Raw genomic sequence first — 27,041 nt, 5'->3', positions numbered from 1 at the left:
CCTATCATGGAGGCCGCCATGTTTTTTTTTTTTTTGTTTTGTTTTTACAGTAGACCAGAACAGACGAACCACACATTACCTGGCTCAAGAGCATGAATTTTTGCTTTTACACATTGAAGCTTGGATTTGGAGATGCTCAGATGCCACTGCTGGGTAACACTGTGATCCACTGAGCATTGTTAGCTTTTGCTTGGTCGTGTCAGCCTCACTACTTTTACAAGTGTGCGGTTTGTACTACATTTATGGTAATTGCTGTAGAATGATGTGTGAGCGCGTTGCAGAATGCTGCAGTCTGCAACCCCACCACTAGATGCCACTGAATCTCACACACTGCACCTTTAAAGTGTTGGCCTTATTTCTTAACCTTAGCAAAGAAAACAGAACCATACCAACAAAGTACAAGAGAAAATATGTTTTGTTTGGAATATAGGTGAACTAATTAATGCTTTACTTTAGTGCCTTTTACTTCATCTTTAAAGATCATTTACAGTTTGACTTCTTGATCAAATATACTTTGGCTTACACTTTATTTCACACAAGATTTGTGTTTTCGTCTTGTAAAATTCTGTGCCTCTGTACTGCACTGCTGTGGTGTTGTTTACCAGTGTGCTGTAGGGTGACTCCTCGCCCACTAACGTGTGATTTTTGTCAGAAGAACTGCAGCTTCTGAGCTACTGCCTAGTTCTCTGAAGCACCAAAAGCTTACACAACAGCAGCAGCAGAGTTTTTATTTGAATGGAGACTCAGCTGGGAGAGATCACTCGCAAAGAAACTGGGGAAGTTGCTTCCGGTCAAGGATTGCATCTGGCAGCCTGACCCGGGCTGCAGATTTTGAAGCTTCTTGTGTGACAAACACACACACACACACACACACACACACACACACACAGTTTCCCTCATGCGCTCTGTGGATTAGTGGTTGTTGAGTGGAGTATCCGGAGAGAGGAGAGTAGTGATTGAGGGGTGGGAAACATGACCCTAGGTTTTCCAGTTTATTGTTTGATCCACTAACATGAAAATAGGATAGCCAGCACACATAGTACAATATGAGTTGAAATAGCATATTCCTTTCTCTCTTGACTTTAGTGTTGGAGTACATGACTACATCTATATAATGTGTATATATTTTTTATATTTGATCCGGTCTCAAATCCAATTACATTTGGTGATTGCATCCAAAAGTATGTCACTGACAGATATTTATGGATGAAATTTTCGTTCAGAGGTTTCATTTCCCTGGGGTTTTATTACATTTTATTACTGGATTTATTACACGCTCTGTAATCTGTCTTTTTTTTATCCTGTGATGGTGACTATTGTGTTGTAGCAGAGGGTGGACCCAGAAGCAGAACAGAGACTCAGAGAAAAAGGGTTTTCAGAGATTTATTCCCAAAAGCAAGAGTCTAATGGTGTTTTTCTATCGGCACAGGTCAGCCCACTTTAATTACGAGGAGCCAGGTGGGCACAGGGTGGCCTCCGTTTCTATCTGTTCCTAGCAGCAGGGGGTAGTGCCTCAACCCTGCTTCTACCCAGAGCTGTGTGGAGCTGAGCGCTGCCTTCAATAGAGCCGGCTCATTGGGACACATGATTAGCTGAAATGTTTCACCAAGGGAATGTTCTTGTATTAAGCAATGACTTTTTATTTGTAATTTCATTGCAGCAAGATTTGAAAGGGGAGTCTGTCACTTTGTCTTTTGATGAGGGTTTGAAATAATGCCCAGGACCAAGGGCTCCATGTTGCAAACTAGTAACACTACACCCAACACTTTGAGCTGTGCCGCTCCTCAGTGGCTCACGCCAATCCTGTGAGATCAAGATGTGGAAGATAAACAATGCGTTTTATGGTGCAGTGGAAACACAACTGTGCTGACTTGTCATGCACACTTTGGCTCAACAGGGCTGACCTGTGCTGATGGAAAAACACCATTACGGGGGTGGAGAGGAGTGCTGGTTGGGGTAGGGGAAACTGGTGGTCTCCAGGGGCTGAGGCGGGTCGACGGTATAGCAGGCAAAGGCAGGAGCTTGAGTAGACAGTGGAGAGAGAGCAAGCAAGTCGAGCGCCGGGAGAAAAGCGCGACTGAAGACTTGGCTGATAGGTGGACTGGTGAGCGGGGTGAGATTGTTGCACATGAGGGAGAATCTAAACACAGGAAATCACAATTGGAACAAGACGAGCGCAATAACACTGGGAAATAGCTCTGAAATGAAGGTCTGAACGTGACTTGCTGCCATGGCACAATCTGGCAAAGACAGGGTTGAAATACTGCAGGAGTTGATTAGATGATGACGCACAGGTGTGCCAGCAACAATTTATTTTTCATGTGTTTATTAAGGCGGTATTAGTTCAAATTGCTATAAGTGGTCATTTTCTTAATGGGAAAGTCTTTTTCATTCATTGTCTACCGCTTAGTCCCTGAACGGGGTCACAGGGGGTGGGTGCTGGAGCCAATCCCATCTGGCAATCGGGCGAAGGCGGGGTACACCCTGGACAGGTCGCCAATCCATCGCAGACGGGAAAGTCTGCCTGAGCCAAATTTCAGATTTAGCTTGATGTAGTTTGTACTGTTTGTCACTTCAGACTTGTCTAGGAAGTCAAAGTGCCTGCCTGCCTGCCTTTATAAAGTCTTTAGAGCATGCCTATATGTTGTTTTGATTAGTAGTAATAATAGTAGTGATGACAGTGGTCTTAATACTTCACACTTTATTTACTGGCTAAAATCTTCTTCACACCAACTCATTGTTGAATCCATCTTTTCAATACGTTCAGTCTGGAAGTGACCACACTTGAATTAGACCAAGTGTTTTCCAAGATTTCTAAGAGGAAACTGGGTATAATTCTTGAAGAAATGGAATAAAGGCTGGCAATAATGACAATGTTTGTGGCTGATAAGAGGTAATTTGTCACTGTCCTCAGTCATGGCAGGGACCATTATTAGCACTAGGGCGGTGGGGGCGGTGTGCTTCTTAAATTCTGTGTCGTGGAAACGCAGACTTCAATTGAAATTCAGTGTCACCTGTGATGATGGTGCCACATAGCAGAGGATTTATCTGGTGTTTCAAGGAGATCTCACATCGGTGCTAAAAAAAGATGTAATCACAGAGGGCTTCATTTAAAAATGATTTTTTTCTTCAAGTAAAAACAAACGTTCTTAAATAGTTGGTACTGTGAACATGCAACAAGCATGATAATTTAGTTTAGTTTAGTTTTTGTTGGAATTTCAGCAACCTCACTGGAGTCTGTCTCCACCTGATCTAATTTTGGGATATTGCCAGTGAGAGCTGGAAGTCTTGGCACAGTGCAAAGTAGATGTTGAGTCAGTTCTCATTGATTGGTAACTCTAGCAGGGCCTGGAGAGAGATTGAAATCATTTTGCATTGCAGGAGAGTATAAATCCCTCTTAGAGACCCTTAAAATCAGACACTGTACGTTTACTACTGTATGTGGCAGGCTTCTTATTGAAAGATCCAGTGACACTGAGCTGGATGCCACAGTCATTATGCATCCTGTCTGTTGGGCTGCTTAAGTGTTTGTGTTCTGAACTGCACTATATGCACATTATTTATGTGGCCTGCCAGGTCTTGGCAGTCAAAATGTACAGTGAATGAAATGTAGCATTTCTATCCTCAACGGCCGGTTAAGGTGCATCTCCTCAGCTCTGCATCCTCACATAACAATTTTCCATGCAGTGAGTAGACTATAAATTTCTGCATTTACTAAGTAATGACCCAAACCTCCTGCCCCTCAAAAAGCACGGTGTAATCTGCATGGTGATTTTAGATCATCTCTGTCTTCATTCTGCTGCTTGTCTCTGTTGTTTGATTCCCCCGTGCCCTCACTCTTTCAGCCTTTGCTCACAAGATTTTGTTTTCTGCCGTTTTTGTTTCTCTTTAACAAGACAAAATCAACATTCTAAGACAATTTTAGTGTATTCGGTGTATGTCTGTTTGCATTTATCTGTATGTGTTAGTGTGGTTGTGTGTATCAGTGCAGCTGGCTGCATGTTGAACAAATGCAGACTGTACTATTTCTGGGTTAATCTTTGGTATGAAATCACACCAAATGCAAGTTATCAATTGTTAGAAATTAATAATTCAGTCAGATAATTATTAGACAATGTTTTGAATCAGATCTATTAGTAATGCAGTTTAGTAAGATTCAAAGTCTGCTCATGTGTGCTCTGCTTCAAGGTTAGAAGACAATGTTGATTCTGAAAAGTGTACCTTGACACCAATTGTTTTCTTGGTTTAAATCCTGTGTTAGAATTATGTCTGAATGTATGTTTTAGTTACACACCATGTGACAACACACACACATGGAATTCTTCATTTTGTTATGACCAGCTGCTCCAAGCCTGTGGAGCTCTAGATAAGAGAAGGAGACGCCAGACTGTCTCCAACTCGTGATGTTTTTATATCTGTCTGTACAAGGGGTTAGCCCAAAAACTTATAAATGTATTAGGCTCTGTGTTTCTGGGAACTTCTCTTCTCCAGCAGCTTGTCTGAGGGAGGGAGCCACCCGGGTTGTCTCTTTTAACTTTATTTGTGGCTTTTAAATAAATCAGCACTAAAATGAAGAAAGACGGACTCCTTCCTTACTCAGATCTGTCCAATAAAAGAACTGGGGTATAACACAATACACAGTAAAATGTTAAAAAAGTTGCCATAGGGGCACATTCCTATGGAAGCCCAGTAGCCCTAGCCATAACATAACTGAACCTTAAGCTGCCGTTAAATCTCTCACACAAGCAAAAAAGTAGATAGTTGGTAGTAGATGCTTCTGAATGCCATGACCTGCATTCACGAACAGCTGCTCAGTAGTCAAATCAGAATCAGATAAAAACAAATGGAATTAATCTACACAAAATAAACCAGACCTCTCTAAGAGTGTGGGTCCTTCAGCTCTGGCTCTCTCAAATGGCAGTGAAAAAAGTATTTCAATAAAAAATTTCAGTGATTCCAAACTGGAGGCAGTTCTGATATCTTGTGGAAAGGCCATTCCAGAGTTTTAGACTGACATTTGCAAAAGCACAATCACCTTTGAGCTTTTAAATGAATCTTGGCACCTCCAGCAGTAACTGATTAGAGGAGCTAAGTAACCTGCTTGGACAATCGGGGTGAAGCAGCTCATTTAAATATAAAGCTGCCAATCCATTTAGTGCTTTAAAAACAAAAAGGAGCAGTTTAAAATCAATTCTAAATTAGATGTGGAACCAGTGGAGTGAAGCCTGGGTAGGAGAAATATGGTCTCGTAAAAAAAAAAGAGACCGTATTTCCAAAAAGTGCATTAGTTAGGAGGCGCGCCGTCACATTCTGGATGAGCTGCAGTCGATGAAGAGATGATTTGCTGACTCCTGCATGGAGCGCAATAATCCAGCCCAGAACTAATGAAGGCAGGTCTTACTTTCTCAAGATCATTGAAGGATAAAAAAGGCTTCACCCTTGCTAAAAATCTTATCTGAAAAAGCTTCCTTTGCTTCTCTAACTTAAGTGCACCATGCAATAACACCCTGAGGTTTTTCACATGAGGTATGTTATATTCAGCTAGAAGACCAAGATTAAAATCCTTTTATACAACCTGAGCATACTCCATTTTATTTGATGTAGATGTAGAAAGTTCAATTTTGGCCAAGCCTTAAGGTCGTTCAGACAATCAAACAGACCTTGTAGTGCATTTTCTGAGTTAGCTTTCACTACAACTCAGCCAGTAGCAATGGTTAGCAACACCTTTGCTATGAAAACTCTTCATGAAATACAGTATGTCCTCAGAACAGTTGCCCAAGTCTTGCTAACAAGCAGGTCAAGCTAACCAGCATGCTGCATCATGGGCAGCATAGATGTGACTGATTATAACGTCACCGCTCAGAAAAGGCTGCGTTAATTCGTCCTCTCATGACCTCACCCCAGTTGGTTTACCATAAAAAAATGACAGCTTAATATACAGTTTTACCTACATGTAAAATTCATAGTATGTAGCATAAAGTAAACAGCAGCCCACAAAAAGTAGATGAAAGGCATCATATTATCTCTACAGTCCTTCATGTCTTCAGAATAATTTGCATGACATTAGGTGTAGTTATAGACTGAGCCAGTTTCTATCCATCATTGTCACCACCTGTGAGCAACTCAAACAGCCTCATATCAACTATATAAATAATACGAAGACACACAGACACACACACACACTGATGTCCATAATCTTTATACAAGAACTGCTAACATTAACACTGCTTTGTCTGTCAAGGTTCCTTACAAAGTGCTTTTTGTCCAAAAGTGTCTTCATTTAATTAAAGTGAAAGAAATGGCTCTTGGTGCTTTAACACAGACTTGATTTTGATCCCACAGAGCATTACCGACAACTTCTAAGAAGAGGGATAACACAGGATTTGAATTAGACTCGCCAATCGACCTAACGAACATGTCTTTGTGGGAGGAGGTCAACATACCAAGAAAACCCATATAGGCACGGGGAGAACATGCCAAGTCCGCACAACCCCTCAGTCAGGCAGGAGGTTTGATGTCTAACTTATCCTTTTTCTGTATTTAATCAACACAAAGTAGTGACCTGGGTTGTCTTCTTTGAACTTGTCCTGACAGCTTTGCTAATACTGAAACACCGGAGTCAATTTTGAGTCACTAACTTAAGCTGCGTGCAGTCCAGTAGAGAGCTGAACACTGATGTTATGAGCTGTTCCAGAGCCGTTTTTCATTAGCCGTCCTGTCAGTACCCGTCCTGCTGTGGAACAAAATAAGTGTCTGAGCCGATGTAAATTAAATCAGCATGATCAAAGTCAGGAAGTGTAGATGAGACGGTGCAGCCTACACATGCACACTGGCCAGCCTCAAAAAACAGATTGTGTGTTTGTTAATGCTAGTGTGGATACGTGTACTTGTGTGTGTGTGTGTGTGTGCGCCACAGTGTAGAGCTGGTCCTATTAAGTATCATAAGGAAAAATATAAGTATAACATTATTGGTCTGATTAGCTGCCATACTTGTTTGTATGTCAGCTAATCATGTATGTGACAACAGAAAAGGCTTTTAGGATGAGGGCCAGCTGATTTTGGCAAGTTTCCACCCAACTTCCCCAAACATCACATACTGAGTATCACTCTGACTACAACATCCACGCTCCGTTTCAACACTGTGCCTAATTAGAGCTGCTAATAGACACTTCCTGCTATAGGGGAGGGGTTCATATAACGAGCACTTGAACAAATGTTAATTTTAAAATTGACATGCATTGATCTCGTCTGAATTTGTTCTTCAGTTTTTCATCATCAGGCTTGGAGTTTTTTTTTGTTTTTGTTTTTTTTTACTTTGACAGTATTCTTCTCATTTTTTAGAGGATTTTTTTGGCCTTTATTTGTTGTTGACAGTCTAGAAAGATGCAGGAAAAAAGCAGAAAGAGACAGAGAGACATGTAACAAAGCCCCCTGGCTGGAATCAATCTCTATCAGTGTCCATGTGGCACTGATTGTAGATGCCTTAATCTGATGGCTGTTTTTTCTTATGTTATCTGTTGACTATATCTCTCTCTTTTTGCAAATCGAGATGTATGGGGAAATAAAAGACAGTAGCGGTATTTGCAGTGTAGATATTTGAGGTATTTTAAAGCGATGAATTATAACCAGAATTAGTCTTTTTGAACCTAAATCTAAAATTGGTTGGTAAATTTTGTAACTCTATTTTTCTCATCTTTCAGAGTTCCAGACATTCTGTGTTTTCAGAGTTCTGTACATCTGCACCCATCCTATGTCGGGGAAACCGTCTGCACATGGAAAAGAAGACTATACAATACAGCAAGTCTTTCCACACATAAATACAAAAGAATTGGTTTATAAATATGTCTATGTGAGCACAGGCATTTACTCTACATGTCAGTTCAAATTACAGTTATTTATAGAGCCTAAAATCATATACAATACCTCATGCAACAGCCCACATGTTCCAAGAGGACAACGGAAAAAATAAAACTTGAGAACAAAAGGAATGAAATGGAAAACATACAGTTCAAATCAGAACCATTTTTCTTGCGGGGCTGGAGGTGTAAACATCTGTGGATTGCTCTGGCAGTTACACAAAATGAAAAGAAAGCTGTTATAGTAGAGATACAACATAGAACAATGAGATTATGATATAGCAGCATAGTAAAAATGAAATCAAAGGATTGGGCCTATAAAATAAGTCCACTGAAATAAATAAGTCCAATATTCCTCACTTTGTTCCAAGTCCAATGTGTGAGGTTTCTGCATACTGATAGCCATGTTGGATATGACTGATCATGATAACTTCTTCTAGTAATTCCAAACTAGCCATAAATGTTCATGAGATGGGATTTGTGGGAGAGCTGGTGGTGGTGATGGGACTTTTAGGAGGATGTGAAGTGTGACAGGTTATGTCAGCTTGGTAGAGTAGAAAGCTGGGGAAGCGTGATGGGCTAAGCTCCACCAGAGCACCTTACAGGCAGCAGCATGCAAACCTGTCTACTAGAAATCACTTTTTTTCAATCAAACTTAATTTGGTTGCTTTTTCATTTCCTACAAAATGTACTTCCTGTTGCAGGAGACATGTTTATGGCACACCAGCAGAGAGGTGAACTTTAGGGACCAGCAGTTCTCGCATCTACGCAGAAATCATCTCTCTACATTATCCATGTTGAGAGATAAGCGTGACATACTGGCAAAATATCAATAATATGAAATGTCAGAGGCATTTTTTTTCACATTAGGCCTTAATTTGAAAGAATCAATCAGAGCTGGCTGGCTAATTGCAGTTAACTACACTTTGTAATGATTATTTGCAAAGCACACCACACAGTACAACCAGATCTTGTAAGTTAATGTAAGTCTTTATTGTGCACTTGTATAGTTATGAAATTTAATCTACATAAATGTATTGTCTTGATGGGATTTATTTAGAAAACACATTACAGAATAAATGCAAAGGAGAATAGAGAAACTGAGGAAGAGGAAAAACAAGGAGAGGCTGACTGAAACCTGTCCCTTTGTGGAGCTATTACACCCAAAAGATCTATATTTTACAGTTTCCTGATCATTTCACAGTTAGAAATTGTTATTCCTTTCCAGAAACTGATCCTAGCCACAGTTACTGGGTTTTCCCCTTCATCCTCTTCTAAGTCAGATTTCAAGGTCAAACTACAGGAGACAGTAATAAATGTTAAAGAGCCCTTTGAAGGACTGCTCTCATTTGACTAATGTTGGGGCCCATAAACCAGACTGTAATTACTATCAGCTATAATAAAGTTTGTCACGAGTCTACTGGCACGTAATTCACCTCTGGTAGGACGTGCAGCAGAAAAATCATTGCCACAAGACGGCATGCCATTTGTTATGGACCCCACGCTTCCCGAGTCTGTCATCATTCTGGGGGGTGATGTACGTTTGGCGTTGGACCCCCCCCATCCTCTCTGTTATTACCATAATTCCCTGTGATACAGTTGAAACCTGTTGCTCTAGCTCACAGCTACAAGTCCACTGCACTATTAATCAGTCCCTATGCACTCCTCATGTAGGAGTGTGTCCATCTGCAAGGGGCATCAGCATGTGTTAAATTTTTTATGGTTCCACTGTGTATGTGTGTATTTGAATTTTAAAGTCAGATGAGATGGAGAAGGGGGTGAAAGGTATTTTTTGTGACTCCTGTAAATGTTATCAGAATGCGAAATATGAACGCACATCATATTTCCCCAATCGGATTGTGTGCAGAAAGGCGTAAATGAGTATCACAGTTAATGATTTATGAGAGAAAGCACGCAGGACATGTTACAGTATGCAACCAAAAGCCAAATTTACATTCATATTACAGTTTTAATTTGGCTAAAATTGTATTAGTCAGATATGGAAACAAATTATTATGGCTGGCATGTTAGCAAACAACGTGGCGAGTAACATTCACAGGTGCAGACCAGTTCATCCTGAGTCTGTTTCTAGATTAGTTTGTCACACAACAGATAGAACTCCATTCTATCAGATGTGTCTCAGACACACACGCATGAGCAACATCACCCCTGGATCCCTGGACTTCTGGTCTGCTTGCTCTGGTGCGTTTAGTGAAGTGTAATCTTCACAGACAGCTGTTTAAGTCAAACTTGTTACTGATATCTGTTATGACTGTTCAGACTCCTGATATGGCTCTGAGCTTTTTGGTTTCACTTTGCCCCGCTCCCTGTAGCCTGCCGGGTAAACACAACAAAATCATTGAATGAATTTATACATTAAAAAACATGCTGATTTCTTCGAGATAGCCCCACATGAAAGCCACTTTTGTCTAGTAGATTTCTAGACAGAGGAGAGAGAGAGAAAGTCTGTATGGGACCCAGATTGGCCTAATGCTCCAATATTCACGCCTTGGGTTGAATACAAAGTGAAAATATACAAATGAAGATGTACAGCAACAATCCCCCCACCCCACCTGGGGGACACAGCCTCCATGCCAGGCCTCTTGATCCACAGGAAACACTGTGTAAGATTAAAAATGGGAGGAATCTTCTACAGATTGTGGTTTTTTTTTTCGAGTGACTGTTCAAGAAATGTTAGAAGGAAGAAAGAACAGAGGGAAAAACAAGAAAGAGGGGAATAAAGGAAGAGAAGAAAATGTCCATAGTTAGGATTAATTCCTCTTTCTGCTTGTTAGGGATACTGTAAAACCTCATCAGAAAGTTCTACAGTACTCTCTGCCTTCTCACTGTCTGAGCAAATAAAAACCTCCTTAAGGAGGTGGGCTGCCACTGAGTAGTCTGCTTTTGTTTAAGTGTGTTTGTGTACTTAAACTTTGTGTGTGTGTGTGTGTGTGTGTGTGCATGGGAGTGTGTTGTTTCCCGTGTTGCCTATAAAATGCCAGATTTCTTGAGAATTGGACCCTGTTGGTTTCCAGGAGGGGAAATCTCATCTTATTTTCCACGAATGAACACAGGGCAGCAGATCGGAGCTGGATAACAGGCTGCACGCAGGCTGTTTCTGACCTCAGACGGTATATTTCCTGGAAATCCACATATTTTTACATTGTTGGTAACCCAATTTCAGTCTTTTTTTTTCTTTCTCGGACTGTAGTAATTATTATCAGGCAAACATGAAGAAAGGCTTCTAGCCTTGCTAATCAGACCTGTTGTTTACAAGAAATATAAGCAGCATGACAGCCAGTCCGCTTTCGTCTCCAGTTTTTGGGAGTATATGTAAACAGTGTGTCCTTGAACTTAACCGCACGAATACAGAGGAAACTGCAGTGACACGTGGACAAACCAACAGTCCCCTTCACTGTTCTTTGACGGATGGATGGAGCGAGAGATGGATGATTTGATAGAAAATCATCCATCTCTCCAAGCTATGGCACAAATTTCAGCGGGGTTTGATTAAACTTTAACAAAAGGATTAAACAGCAGTTTTTAACTGACAGTGCTTTTATGATTGAATAAATAGATCATTTTAGATGGTTGATTTTGGAATACAGGAGGAGTGTTTAAAAAAAAAAACACTCACGAACAGCTGCTCATTATGCAGCAGTGATGCCCAGCTTCAATTTTGCAGAAGTTGTTTGTCCAATTTTGCTTTCAAGAATAGCAAAGCAAAGTAGCGCACTAGCCAATTTAACTCCCGTTATAGCTTAATGGTTGAATCACTGGGCTGTGGGTATACAGTAGATGTGTGTTTAAGCATGTGGAAGTGTGCTGAAGAGGCACCTGCTTCAGGGACTTGATTTCCAGTAACAACTTGGTTTTCTACAGTGTTGGCCACTTGAATACTACAAAACTGGTTCAGTCAGTGAGCTTCTGAGTGACATGAGTACCAGCCAACCTCTACACTGACTCTATACACAGTATTAGGCAGGTGGTCATAATGTTGTGGATGATCACTGTATATTTTCGCTGGTACAGATGAAATGAACCAAACTGTAGGTGTGAAAACACCCTGACACTAGATAAACTTCCTAAGACTAAATTGATGATTAGATTAAATTAAATATGAGCCATATTCATCGTGTTTTAGGCAGATAACACAATCTAATTTTTAATAAAATCCCTGGATCAGGCCAATATATCAGCAATAAGAGACTGACTGTAGGAGTGACAGACTGATATAATCAATGGATATATCAGTTTCTGCGGCAATGAAATACCATCTGTTTCTCCAAAATAAATTAGATTAATTTCGAACTGAGGAGAAATAAATCACTAAACATGGTCCAGTTGTTGATGTGTGGCTATTCTGAGGATGGGGAAAAAAAAGTGTTGTTGGGTTTTCTTTCCTTACCAAAGTCACAGTCCACTCTGACCAGAGACATATCTTAGAGTTCCTGTGCAGATTCGGTAACTCGGCAGCCACTCACACACACCGTGCTGATCTCTTTACCACTTGTTTTACCGGCTGGACAGAGACGAGTGACTCGGGGTACTGCAGACGTTTAATGGGGAAGGTTATGAACTGTCTGAGCTGAGGCACACATAGAAACAAATACAAGCAGGGCGCATAATGAGAAACTGTTTTGAAAGTTCACTTTTCAAAATGTCACAAACAAGAGCTGGCTGCTCTTCATTGACCCTTTTGTAACATCAGTAAGGACAGCCAGCACCACAGTAAATAAGCAGACAAATAAGAGGCAAATTTTAAAAAAATATTTTTTTTAAATACAATCTTTCTTCATATTACAGTACCATTAACTTAACTGTGTCAAGCGACAAGGGGCCAGGAGACAGCAGGACTTTGTGACTTAAATGCCACATTGGTGGACCTTTGTGAGTCCACTGATGAATGTAAACATGACGCTGTGGTTTTTTTGTTGCAGCTACACTGGAAAACTTAATTCCACACTTATCTACACTTGAGTGTCCTTATAGAAATGGTTCACCAGCGCATTGGAGGCATTAAGCCCAAGTTCTTGTAACTGGCTTTATTAGTGGACCTCAGCAGAGAGCCACAGCTCTTCGCCCCCGCGTAGACTAGATTTGTTCCATGTTGAAAAGGGCAGTGGTGTTAAATCTGATCCAAACACATGAAATGACAACTCAAAATGTGTGTGTAAAATCCCAAATGCCTCTTTAAAAGCAGGGAGCAAGCACCATGTCCAAGAAGCCTTTTACCATTTCACACTTCTTCCTCCACTTGTCCCCTTCTGTTTTCAAGCCTCGCAGACCAGACAGGCTAATAGTTGTGGTACTGTGTTACATGATATGTGGGTGTCGAAGTTGGAAATGGTTACAAAAAATGTTAATGTTTGTACCTGTTCTGATTTTTAAGTCACTTAAAAACTGTAGTCAACTACTCTTTCACTAATTAATGTTTAGTTACATGTGCATGAGTTTGTTTTAGGCTTATTGATCAACCTGCTGTAACAGCTGTTTATCTAATTCGCTGTTTTATTGTCCCCGAGGACAAGCGATCACTTTGTGAAGCTAATGGGGATCTGGATAAAGGATAAAGAATCACTTTACTAATTGCTCAGCTAAACTTATGTGTTATATTACTCACTTATAACAGAAGCTCTGTCAGTGCTTTTCATCAGCTCCAAATCATCCACATCTTCTTTTGTGTTTAACACATGTAGATACAGAGGACATTGGAGTGCACTATATAAAAAAGGTAACCTGAATGTACTGTAAGTGTAGAGGATATCACCTACACTGCACCTCAACAATATTCTAGACCAGTTTGCCCACTGAACACCAACCAACGGCAAATACACCACCCCTCAAATGTCAAAGTGAAGGAGGGCTGCTAGACTAGGATTAATAATTATGTTATAGCTTATTTTTATAGATATTCCTTACCCTACAAAAAAAGTAATGTTACTGTTAATGTTACTGTATACTCCTTAATACATAATGACCTAGTGAAGATATTTTCAGAAATTACTGCAAATATGTTATAACTGAAAAACTGCAATCTTTCATTACAGACGTATTCGGAGCCTTCGCTGTGGCACTCTAAATTGCGGTGAAGTGCATCCAGTTTGTTTTAATTACCCCTCACATGCCTAGAACTTGATTGGAGTCCACTTGTGGCAAATTGAATAGATTGGATCGAGTTTAAAAAGGCCACATAAGGATCCACAATTCGCATAGTAAAACCTTCCTCCAAAAGAATTGATTGTATCTTTAAATAGCACAGATGAACCCAGAATTTGCTATAATGACTGTAACCTTGAGGCTTTCATCACTATAATAAAATCAGGTGTCTTCTGCTTTATCAAACAAAACACTCCGCATATTAAGACAAACAAAACCAACTGGATGCATGGAAATAAAGGCTTATTACAGGTGTCATGAACAGGTAGCAAGGCTATCCACTAGCTTTCATTGTGAATGTGAAACCATTATTAAAGGATGCGAAGAGAGTGGCTGCAAGGGTGATTGAGCAGATATTGCTTTTCTCTCTTACAAAAACCAAAGACTCAGCCAGGGTTCTTGATTAAAGCAGTGGAAGAAAACAAAAACAAAGCATTGGCATGGCAAAAAAAAATACTATAGTGCACTGACACAGAGAGAAGACAGATCTGAAGGTCACCTGAGCTGCTTGAATGCTGCCGGATTAGGTACAGAGATGCAGACATACAGTACGTAGGGACACTACATAGAAAAATATAATAATTCAATCAATTAAAAGTAAAAGAAATAAGAAGTGTCTACAGTAATAATTATAAATAAGGTCATACACTGACTTGTAAAATGCAAAGTTAAAGACCGGACATGATGATAATGACTCACTTGCACCGGGCTCTGAAAAAGACCACCCAGTGTTATCCCAGTAGGTGGACTAATGTATTAACAAGCATGCTTTGTTTTTGAACTCGACAACCTTCAATATGACTCAGACCAGACCTTCAGACATACCTCCTTCTGTGTCTCTCTCTTCCTTCTTGTGTACTCTACCCCTCTGCCCTCTCCTGCACCTGTAGATAAGCTCTTAATAAGGTGTCATGGAGGAGGGTTCTACCTTCTGCCCACTCGCCTCATAAAACATGAAGTAAAAAGAAACACACAGAGCTGTGTATTTCTGTGAAGGCTGTGAACTGACTGTTGAACTGCATTTAAGCATGACGGTCACAGATGTTTAAAACTGGATGTGATTTGCATCACATAGATAAAACATTACATTGCATACATAGATAAAACAGACTACATTTAGATTAAAACATCAAATGTACATTAAAAGCAACAATTACAGGCTGACTTACAACCATTCTGCCAAGATGAGTGGGCCAAAATTCCTCCACAGCGCTGTGGAAGACTCATGGCAAGTTATCGAAAACGCTTGATTGCAGTTGTTGCTGCTAAGGGTGGCCCAACCAGTTATTAGGTTTAGGGGGCAAACACTTGTTCACACAGGGCTCTATAGTTTTGGATTTTGTTTTCCCTTAATAATAAAAACCTTCATTTAAAAACTGCATGATGTGTTTACTTGTGTTATCTTTGACTAATATATAAATTTGTTTGACGATCTGAAACATTACAGTGTGACAAACATGCAAAAAGATAAGAAATCAGTAAGGGGGCAAACACTTTTTCACACCATTGTACCTCCTTCTGTGTCTCTCTCTTCCTTCTTGTGTACTCTACCCCTCTGCCCTCTCCTGCACCTGTAGATAAGCTCTTAATAAGGTGTCATGGAGGAGGGTTCTACCTTCTGCCCACTCGCCTCATAAAACATGAAGTAAAAAGAAACACACAGAGCTGTGTATTTCTGTGAAGGCTGTGAACTGACTGTTGAACTGCATTTAAGCATGACGGTCACAGATGTTTAAAACTGGATGTGATTTGCATCACATAGATAAAACATTACATTGCATACATAGATAAAACAGACTACATTTAGATTAAAACATCAAATGTACATTAAAAGCAACAATTACATGTTTCTATTTTGTGTAGTCATGTAAGTGGATGCCTGGTACTTTTAGGATAGCTGTGGCAGACTGATTCTCAGTGTACCTTGTACCTCTTTACTTCAGTCTTCCCGAGACTAAGCACTCAGTACTGCAGGTTTAGCAAGGTGGTCCAAACATCCCTCTCCCCGGCAACGTGTTCCAGCACCTCTGGCGAGATTCTGAAGCATCCCCAGGCCAGATGACAGATATAATCTCTCCAGCGTGTTCTGGGTCTGTCTGCAGTCCTACCAGTTGGACATGCCTCCAAAGACCTCCAAAGGGAGGCGCCCTTGAGGCATCCTGATAAGATGCCCAAACCACCTCAACCGGCTCCTTTCAGTGTGAAGGAGTGGCTCTACTCCGAGTCCCTTCCAGATGTCTGAGCTCCACACCCTATCTCTAAGGGTAAGTCTGGCCACCCTATGAAGGAAACTCATTTTGGCCGCTTTGCAATCTTATTCAGTCACTGACCACATCAACCTGCCCAGTGTTTGACTGTTTGTTGTTGTGTCTTGCAGCTGAGATGTACCTGTTGGTATTTCTACTTGCATAAAGCACTATGAATATTTCTTTCAATTTTGCCTTCACCTATTGAAAGTTAAAGCCTCTACTCTGCATGCAACATTATGAATACACCTTTATTTATCTAGGGGCAGTTAATAGACTGAAGGTTATGTATGTTGTAGTTATGTCACCTTAATGGGAAAAGCCACAGAAATAGAGATTTTATGGCTAAGCAGTGTTAGTCTGAAGCCCAGAGATAAGGGAAATATAAAGAGAGGACACTAAGAAACTGAGTCCTTGTGCTACAAAGAAAAAAAAGCAATCTCATACCCAGCTATCAGTGTTTGGTGGCTTTCCAAGACCCATTCTTGACTGTAGCTACCTACACAAGCTAGCTATCCATCAATACCTTTGATGGATGCCATGGTCATTTACAAGTACAAAAGAATTCCAGGACATTTGCCAATTAACAAACTTGTCCTTGGACAAGCCATTTGAATTTGTTGGCTATAGCTGCACAGACCCAGCCTCACACCATCACTGTTCATCAATAAAACTTGGAGTTAGCAGGTATTTAGACCAAAAGCAGTCCTGTTAAAACAGTGCAGAAGGATGCATTGTTTGAGATGAGCTGTTTAAGGTACCCATGAAAAAAATGACATACAGTCCAGAAAGTCCAGTTGGAGGAACAGATTAATGCATTTAAAACCTAAAAATACTGAACAGCTCTTTGGCCATGACTCCACAGATGGCATCATGTTGAGTCTTTTTACTGAATGACCCTGCATCATTTTGCAGCCCCACTGAGACAACAGGCTGGGCCCAATGAAATGAATATAAGAGCTGTGTTTTATCATGCAGAGCTCCAGTCAGTCTGAACATGGCCTTAGGGGCATTGCTTAGCACTGCAGTCACATTTTCTGAATTGCTCTGACTTCAAAGCATCCTTTACTTCTCCTCCGTCAGACCCCTTGTCTCTCGTCTTGTTAAAGACAGAAGAAAATCCCTAATTCATGCATATTTTCTTCCCTTAAGTGTGATACAGACATATTTTCCACTGATTACAAATTAAAACTAAAGAAATAGAAGTGATACGCTTTGTCTTTTTATTGTCTTTTATTTGATTTGTTCACACATCCATGAAAAGATCAGATCTGAGTCTCCTGGAGAGGGAACAAACGGGTTTGAGTGACTTCAGCAGGTAATGTGAACATATAGTAGTGCCGTCTTAGTCCTCAGGTGTCAGAGCCTAGATGCTTTTAATCAGCAACTTATTTACAGCTCAGGTGAATACAGTTAACTACAATTAACACGGCTGGCAGGAGAGACGCGAGTGCCTCTTTGACCCACTAGGATCTAAAACCACAGCTTTAGGCCATTTCATTTTGTTTAAGTAGGTTCTGAACAGCGTTAAATTTGCCCTGTATGAGTGGAGTGTTTGAGAGACATAGGGAATTTATCCCAGAGGAAACTGTGTGATGTAATATACAGCATGTGCTTGACTTGGAACAGGAAAAAAAGAAAATTAAATTGCCCTCATGCTGCTTGAGTTATTATTCTTTCCCAGAAGAGACTGACGTTTTGGACATGGTTATGGGATAAACAAAAGGTAGGTGTGTTGTAAATTCTGCATAATTCATTGCAGTACCTTATGTGAGAGACATGTAATACAATTGGAGTAACTCCTGAATTTTAACATTGCACAACAGGCTTCTGCCAGATATAAAGATAATAAAACTAAAAGCATGTCTCTTTCTGAAAAAAATAAAAAGCTACGAGACCTGATGCAAAGGTATTGGTCTGCATCCAATTTTAAGACAAATCCAATGCCTCCGAAGTAATAATTAAGTGTCATTATAGGCCTGTGTGTTTGTGGTAACAGGATAAACAGCCAGTGCTGTGTGACAGAGGGTTTAAGATACAGGGTTTGATCCTTTGTGATGGATGGTTGAACAGTGAGAGCTAAGAAAACAAATCCTTTCTTACCATTATTGCTAAAGGATAATTGAGTTATGAGAGGCTAATTCCTGTTTATACTTTATTGCCATTTGTTTTTTAAATGTGCTTATGCTTGTTTGTGTGTGCTCTTGTGCTACTGTCATTTTACACCTTGAGGACAATTTCTGGAAAGGGAATTTGTGAAGTGCTGGGATAAAGGTGCAGTCTCACAGGTGTTTTCAATTATTCTGGCTGATCACAAACATTATGTGAGAACAGCACTACAGTTTAGCCTGGCTGCCACAGTTTTGAAGTACTGTAAATGAGGATACAGAGCCAGCGGGAAACAGCTGAAAGAAAACAGACCTCTACTGAGGCTTAGAGAAGAAAACCAAATGGGAACATTTACAGACTGGGCCAGCATAAACAAGATATTGACCATGGAATGTACTCTAAATAGCAAGAGGCTTACTAGACGAAATGCAAAATATAGAGTACGCAGAGACGTGGAGGACTAGGCAAAGTTCAAAACACTAGATAATCTAAATCCTCTTGTAACTGAACAATACATGGAAAGCTATAGCAAAAAGACCTCACTTTATGTGGATGTATCTCAAATAACGATCTGGCAATTAGTGAACAGCTCTTGATTACAGAATGGGGAAAAATGAGTGTAATCAGTGGAAGGGTGATCAAGGCAAAGTTGGAACAGAGGACAAAGAACCATAACAAGGGCGGAAGTGTGTCAAAATAAAGATCAGTGACAGGAAGTGACCAGAAATCATGACACAGTACTGTAATGTACTAAGCACATAAAGGCATAAATACATAAATGGGAGACAGACCTGAGGATTAAAATTGCAATGAAGTGTAGGTTAATGGTAAAGTTAGGATCTAATGTCTATCAGCAATAAATACATTGGGTGGGGAACCATTTGCCATTGAGAGCAGGCAGGTCATCATAGACTGACAGGGGCACAGTCATGTAAAAGGTCTCCCATCCCTCCTGCACAGGAGCAAGACACCCTGAATGGAAGGGACACAAACTGTTATGAAGCTTGTTGTAGTTTTGTGTGCTTTTCTTGTTTTGCATTTAGTGGCATCTGTTTGTGGTCATTTTGTTTTTGTTTTTTGTTTTATCTTATTTTACGCAGGCACTGTTGTAATCCCTTCATGCAGTCTGCAGGTTTTTATTACAATCAGACTTCGTGCACTAACTAGCAGTCCCTTAATTTATGTCCATCCATCCATCCATCCATTTTCTTCCGCTTATCCGGGACCGGGTCGTGGGGGCAGCAGTCTAAGCAAAGATGCCCAGACTTCCCTCTCTCCAGACACTTCCTCCAGCTCCTCCGGGGGAATGCTGAGGCGTTCCCAGGCCAGCCGAGAGACATAGTCCCTCCAGCGTGTCCTGGGTCTTCCCCGGGGCCTCCTCCCGGTGGGACATGCCCGGAACACCTCCCTAGGAAGGCGCACAGGAGGCATCCGAAAGAGATGCCCGAGCCACCTCAGCTGGCTCCTCTCGATGTGGAGGAGCAGCGGTTCTACTCTGAGCTCCTCCCGGGTGACCGAGCTCCTCACCCTATCTCTGAGGGTGCGCCCAGCCGCCCTGCGGAGAAAGCTCATTTCGCCTGCCTGTATCCGGGATCTTGCCCTTTCGGTCATGACCCAAAGTTCATGACCATAGGTGAGAGATAATTTAATTTATGTAAAGAAGATAAAGGAGTAAAACGATGTCTTCCGAGGTGAACAGCTGGCTCTCCATTCTATATGGCTGCCTCTGAAATGCTGTGAAATGAACACATTTTGAGTCAAATGCTCAAATTTAGAGAACGGAAAATAACGGCCCACTTTATGTTTATGTGGACTACAGCTGCTTTGAATCTGATAACCACCAAAACTGCTGCTGCAGGTGACACCATATTCCACCAGCATAAATAAATGTATAACAAGAAGAATCCCGATTGGCTACCGTGTATTTGGCATTTATTTACATGCTGGAGCAGGGCTTTACAATTCAGATTTTTCAAGAGCTTATTTGAATTTCAGAATTAGGCGTCACAGTATACGGCCAAATGAGTCAACACCTGGTCTGCTTAACATGTCAGTCCCCCCTCCTCCTCTCCGTCTGTCCATGCCTCCTTCCGTCTCTCAGCTCCACTCAGTCAGGAGACCTTTATCGCCGCTTCTCCATGCTTTGCTCTTCTGTTTAAACTTTCCTTAAATGACACGGAGCTTTCAACATCATACTAACTTAATAAATTAACTGGCTGTTTTGATGTTTTCCTGGAACTTAAATGATTTATTGTCATTTTTCTTCTCTGTTGGTGCAGGACGTATCTCGGTGCGCACCGGACCAAAATGAACCGCAGAACGTGTCCGGTGCGTCAACCCTGGTGCTCTGCCGCTGTGTCCGAGATAATCTGGTAGAAATCGGTAACGGGAAGCGGACTAGATCCACACCAACCCTGCTCGGGGTTTTTCCTGCCTCCGTTCAGAAGAAAAAGCTGAAGCAGAAACTCATTTGGCAACCTGAAGAGAGGACATGGACATACTGTAGCCCGCGCTGAATGATAAGGAGGAGGATGGAGCTATAAAAGCAGGGAGATCACAAACTGCAACGTCAATGGAGGAACAATCGGATGCCTTCAAAGGTGAGTGAATATGTTTGTCTCATAAAAAAACACAAACCGCGCACTGCCTCGACAAAGCTGAGTATAATTGTGTGCGCCCTTGCGTCTTTGACGCGGACGGTCGGCGGATGAAGGTCAGAGCTGTTCTTGGAGTTATGCGGAGAAACGTGAGATGAAAGTCGGTGACGATGTTGCTACAACAAATGCCGAAGTATATACACATTTGGATTAGATTAAATTGAGCACATAACTAGGTTAGAGAGTAGTACATAGACCGACACCGAGGTTGCGACGCACTGTACAAATAGGCGCAAGTGCGCAACACCATCTCTCAGACATACGAGTGAAAAATTATCCAGAATGTGCCTAACTGACGAAGCTTGAGTGCGACCTTATAGATTTACTGATGGGTGAAGTAGCTGAGTTGTTGTGGAGATGGACAGAAGTGTGTTTTACGCATCGCATCGTCTATGGCGCCGCAAAACGTCCATGTTAAGTGATTTGGGCTACTTTTAAGTTTTAAAATGCTAGTGTTTCTGTTTCTTGGCATGACACAAGTGATAAACACCCTGCCCAGGTTGTGGAAGTGTCGCATCATGAAGCAAAATCACTCCACAATCAGGAAGAATTCTCAGTCATTTGCGGGAAAAGCCTTTTGTGTGCGCAGGACCTAACTCTAACATAGATTATTTAAGATGGAGTAACGTTATATTATTCAGTGCGCGTTCAGGTCTGTGACTAAGTGTTGCTGGGTTTCATTCGAGAGGGTGTGGCAGTTCACGTGTCCATGCCTGCGATGCTGCTGAAGGCAAATACCTGCGCCAAACTGGGAATTAAATCATCTCGCTGTGTGTGTGTGCGCGCGCGCGCGCCTGTGAGTATATGTGTGTGTGTATTATTCAATGAAAGTCGCGCTAATCCACCTGTCTCTAGGGAGGATTAGAGCACTTGGGACATTTTGGGACCTGACCCCCCCACCCCCCTTTCTCCTCCTTTCAACAACAGCTGTGAGGCAAAACGTTGATTCTTTCAGTTTCACTCCAGAGATGGAGCCACAAGTGCCATTTCATGCGCAACATTTGGTGGAGGCGTTTATCCAAAGCGCCTGGTTGTGCCTTGAGTGCAAATATTTTTAGCATCCAAGGCTGATTGCCCCCCACTAATGAGATGTCAAACTTTGACATGTGTCGGCTTGGAGCCATTGCAGAACATTTAGTGTCCAAAACAAATTGTTATTCAACATGACTCGAGGCAAATAAGGCACCGTTTAGAAACATTTAAATGGAAAATGCATCTGTATTCAGGCTATTAGAGAGATAAAGCCTCATTTGAATGCATGGTAAGACTTAGGATTGTCATTTATCATAGCATGGTTGCTCCTTCTTTTTGTCTGGCTCTCAGTTCAATTCAGTCCATTTTTGTGTCTCCATTTTCCGCAGTCTCAGTTCAAGTAAACGTCCAAATCAGCATGCTTTATTGGCATGAAAATGGAAAGAAATATCAGAGACGCATCGAGATGGAAATAGGCATGGCTTGTGATTCTGTCTCTCTCTCTCTCTCTCCATCTCTGCATTGCCATCTTTCCCCAGTCTTGCTTCATGCTGTCAGTTTCTGTTGAGTGAGGGTTTGATTCCCTCCTGTCTCAAAGTCTTTCACTCCCCCATTCCAGGTGTATGTTTCCATTTTGACAAGAAACATGCTCCTCTGATGCTTAGTGATTGGTATTCTCAACATGAAACAGACTATTTCACTGAATATATTTGCTTTTTAGGTAGAGGTAGGGTTCTGCTTAGCATATTTGATTCTTGCTCTCATGCTTACAACTGTTCTCTCTAAGAGGGTGTCTATCATTGACAGTTATGGGCATATGATGTCATTTTTATCACCGTCATTCCCTCAGTTGTCATGCTTATGTTGCTGGAACAGTCATGCTGAACGGTGTCCTCCAACTGGGTAATGCTTACAAATGTAGGTTGATTTGTAATGGATGTTTGTATTCAGACCTGGCCTGAGGAACTGGGGCTGTTGGATGACACATTAAACACCAGTTAACCGCAGACAGACAGCTGCAGACACACACACTCGTGGTCAGACATGAATACAGAACTGTGCTCTCTCTGTCCTTCACACACAGACATTCTTCATTTTGTCTGTGGATGCTACTTTGTAAATGCCACATCTGTCCATCCCACCTTTCATTTGATTTATAGAATTAATTAGAGTAGATCAGCAGGATTGACATATTGTGGCTATCTGCTTTTTCTTTCCCCCCTTAAATGAAAACAAAAGCTCCAAATGGCGGCACAGGGAAGAACAACACATGTAGAAGATGAGGCCATAGTGCTGGAATCCAGCAGGAAGAGAGCCTGGGAATTAAGAGAATGAAATGAAACGTGATTGTGTGGTGATTTTATGGGGATGTGTGTGATTGTGTACGATGCTCCATAATCAAAGTGTGCACAGCTTGTGGGTTTGCATGTCATAGTCTTTTTGTGTGAGATTGCCAATTTGATGAGGATATTTTTCTGGTCCTGACTTCCATTCGCACCTTTTCAATATGGAATGGACAAAGCTTTCAGAAACCATTTGAAGAAATCAAAGCCAGTTAATCAAATGACAGTTACACTTTGGATTTTAATCACCTACTGTAGTTTCCTACAGAATGTTTTGTTGTTGGTGCGGGAGGTGAAGGACTTTCAGTCATTTCTGTAAATTTCTGAAGCATGTAAACATTTGTGACAGAGTATTATCAATATTATTGCTGCTCTTTTTAAATCGATCAACCTGTTTATTGATGGCACATCACAGTGATGTGGGTGCTGGTGTTTTAACTCTATAGGGAATGTTTGAGTTGACAGTCTTTAAGATTTTGTGTAGTTATTCTTGGGTCCTCTGAGGATTGGCTCTGCCGTGCTCCTAATTAGGTTTTCCGTGTTGCGTTCAGGTAGGTGTCCCAGAGGTCCTTTGCAGGCCAGGTCCAACATTTTGAGCCTGTGAAGGCCTCTAATAAGTGTGAATAACATGCGGTGTGTATTTCCTTTAACATTTGAATGAGCGCTGTGTTTCCCTTCTCCAACTGTCCTGTGTTCTTGTAAGAGATGCACGTGCCTTCAGTGTGCAGCCGTTCATTCAGTGGAAGAGGATTTCATTTTGCTGAATAGCCTCAGTCTCTCCTGGCCTGGAACAGACACACACGATTAAAGTGACAATCAGTCATGTGGAACAACAACAACGACCACCACCTCCACTGCCTCCATCCCCTCTCTGTAGACCGACGACCTGTCACGGAGGGCAACTCGCTGATCACCACTGGGAGCTTTAACCTCCGGAGGCAGGGCGGCGGTAGACAAACCCCATCAATTGTGATTCAGTCTCTCCAGCTGCTGCTTTTATCTTCAGAAATGGAAAACAGAGATAAATGTAGGCTGCTTAGGTCTGATCACATCTTTTTCATAATGGTGAGAGGATTATTGTGTGTGTAAAATCGGGATTTCCCAGCTTTGACTGGCTCAAAGTCTGACTGGGATCATTCTGTAGATGAGCAAACACCAAGTTTCTCAGCATGAATCTCAGTAACTAATTCTTCCCCTGGCGTTTGAAAGACACTTTGAAACAGAAAATTGTAGTGTTCTCAGAACATCTCTCCACCTGTTCCTTTTGCATTTCCCTTCGATATTTGAAGGATTTGTTCAAAGTATCTTGCTTTTGTGAATCAGCAGAAGAAATCTATTACCTGTAGTTAAAAAAAAAAACAACAACAAAAAGGAAGGGTTTTGTTTCAGAATGAGAGATCAGCCTCTTGAAAAATGTTTACTTTTAATTAAACTCAAACATTCAACTCTCCAGTTAGTCTCAAGTGAGGGGGGGGAGTAGCACCTTATGGGACCTTATGTAGATATCCATGGTCTTTAAATATTGATCAGTAAACATTAGGGAATAATGGGGTTTTTCTAGGAAATGGAAACTACCTGTAGTGAAAACTATTACTTAAGTGAAGATGTGCTGTGGGAACAACAAGCAGCAGTGCTAGACTGGCTTTACTGCTGTTGAAACTGTAAAACTTTAAGATTTACTTAGGTTTTATAGTACCCAGAAGGGGATTTTGCACTGTGATAGGATTTGCCTGGTTTTAATATGATGAAGATGGATGAAATAGGTGTAAGAAAGATGGAATTATGGAAGGGAAGAGAAATAATTATGGATTTATAGAGCTGAAGACATGATATAGGGACGTTATGTTAACCCTTTCACGTTTGTGATGTGGTTTACAGTGAGTGGCCTAGCAGTAAGAATTAGTGTAAGCTTTTGGAGGCTTCCCTATAGAGAATGTGAAGGTGGTTTGGCACCATGTTGAATTTGGGGTAAACATGCCATTTTGGGAGGATCACACTCATTATCCCTCATAGATGTACACTTCATACGTAAAATTTAAAAAAACAAAGAACTGTCCCATACAGCTACATAGGGCTGCCCCCTAATAGTTGAGTTACTGACATCAGACCTGTCAGTTGACTGAGACTTTTCTAGTAGAGCTTTTGTTTTTATTTTATTTTGTGTGCATTACAATAGAAGGCAGCCACAGCCTGGTAGTTTGTCATCTTCTTCTCATTTTGGCGTGCCATGCAGCAGTTTGCTCAATGCTTCCCCCGGTGGTCAGGGGGGGAATACCTAGGTCAACAGTAACATTGATGCATGGTTGTACATTAAGGTCAGATCTACTGTATTTAGCCAATTGCAGAATGAGAAGAAAGGACAACAAAACAGATGTTTTATGCGTTTTTCTTTCACTCTGAGGAAATGGCATCTTTAATCTTAATGCAGATATGAAACTCTTTGATTTGAGTGTACTGTATACAGTGGTAACCATTGTAGAAATCACCCAAAATACAATTTTCTTATTTTCTAGCACATAAAAGTGACATACTATTGGAAAAAGCTAAAGTTAACCATCTATAATATTACTAGACAATATTCTAAAGTTTTTGTTGTGGATGGAAAGGTGAAAAAATGAAGTAAAAATGTGACTTGACTGAGTTCGTAGTTCTTCTTTGTGTCATCTTCTTTCAGAAAAGTCTCCCCATGTCCTCCTGAGATATTTTCAGACTTGTTCACACTTTTGCGTCAATGCAGCGTATACTTTCATGAGTCTGAAAAGTTACAGATGAATATTCACAAATGCTACAGTCCAAATGAAAGGTTCTTAAAGCTGGAGAGACCTTTCTCTGCAGGAATGTGGAGCCAGGTGCTTACAGTACATAGTAATTTGTTGCAGACACCTTGAATTGCTTTATAAACCTTGAATGGCTTACAAAAGTTTCTGTGTGACAGAATAGTAAACATACTGCAGTGTGACTAGGGAAATTAAAACAGGCATACAGAGAAGGAAAAGAGCAGACTACAAAAGTGCCAAATAACATTTTATGAAAAGTAAAAACATGGTTTTATTCAGAAAGACTACAGAGGCAGTAGTTTGTGTGTTTTGATGTTTGACTTGTATTGTAAGGTCAGCGGGACAGTTATAATTTCTATTACAGTAGATATAAATAATCCACATTTTATTATTTGATATTCAACCTACAGTAGCAGCATGAAACAACCAATAGAGAACTGCTCATGATGTGTACTGTATAGGTGTGCTGTCAACCGCTGCATTAAAACCTAGTCATACATATAGGTACGTTCAGCGTGTTCTCAATCCCAGGGTGTCAAATACTGATGTTTTGACATGGATGTGTTTAGGCACAAAAATTACAAGGTTAGGATTCAGGAAAGTATTGTGGCTTGGGTTAAACATTTGCTGATTCAAAAACACTTCATTACATAAATTGAGGGTTTAGCTGGCCAATACAAGCTATGGGGCAATCATATAAGCAATTACAACAAACCATCTGCCAAAAAGGAAACAAAAGTTGGACTTGGAGGCAAAAAAAAAACACACTCACTCCTGCAGGCAATTGAGTCACCATTCAATCATAATTCACTTTAAAGACAATCAGAATATGAAGCTTTGCCTTGTTTCCTCAGTCAATGGTTTAACTTGTTAATGTACTCAATTTGTATTATCTCATCTCTTACACACTTCAGCTGTTGAA

At 40.9% G+C, this 27,041-nt stretch overlaps 1 protein-coding gene and 1 long non-coding RNA gene across 7 annotated transcripts in view; both read left to right on the top strand.

Annotated features, from left to right (window-relative positions):
- The window catches only part of LOC109971354 (uncharacterized), an 88,045-nt gene extending 77,508 nt beyond the window's left edge, over positions 1-10,537 (top strand). For both annotated transcript variants that reach the window (XR_002276537.1, XR_002276536.1), the window contains 2 exons: positions 6,343-6,509; positions 7,701-10,537. This is a non-coding gene — a long non-coding RNA (uncharacterized LOC109971354). The remainder of the gene's footprint in view (positions 1-6,342; positions 6,510-7,700) is intronic.
- A 9,959-nt stretch (positions 10,538-20,496) lies between these two features.
- The window catches only part of htr2cl1 (5-hydroxytryptamine (serotonin) receptor 2C, G protein-coupled-like 1), a 101,262-nt gene continuing 94,717 nt past the window's right edge, over positions 20,497-27,041 (top strand). For all 5 annotated transcript variants that reach the window (XM_020619567.1, XM_020619565.1, XM_020619563.1 and 2 more), the window contains exon 1: positions 20,497-20,970. The gene's annotated coding sequence lies outside the window, so the exon portion shown is untranslated. The remainder of the gene's footprint in view (positions 20,971-27,041) is intronic.

The sequence above is a fragment of the Monopterus albus genome, unplaced genomic scaffold, assembly GCF_001952655.1.
Source record: "Monopterus albus unplaced genomic scaffold, M_albus_1.0 scaffold222.1, whole genome shotgun sequence".
NCBI lineage: Eukaryota > Metazoa > Chordata > Actinopteri > Synbranchiformes > Synbranchidae > Monopterus > Monopterus albus.
The sequence above is the reverse complement of the archived record's forward strand: the minus strand, read 5'-3'. Positions and strand labels throughout refer to the sequence as shown.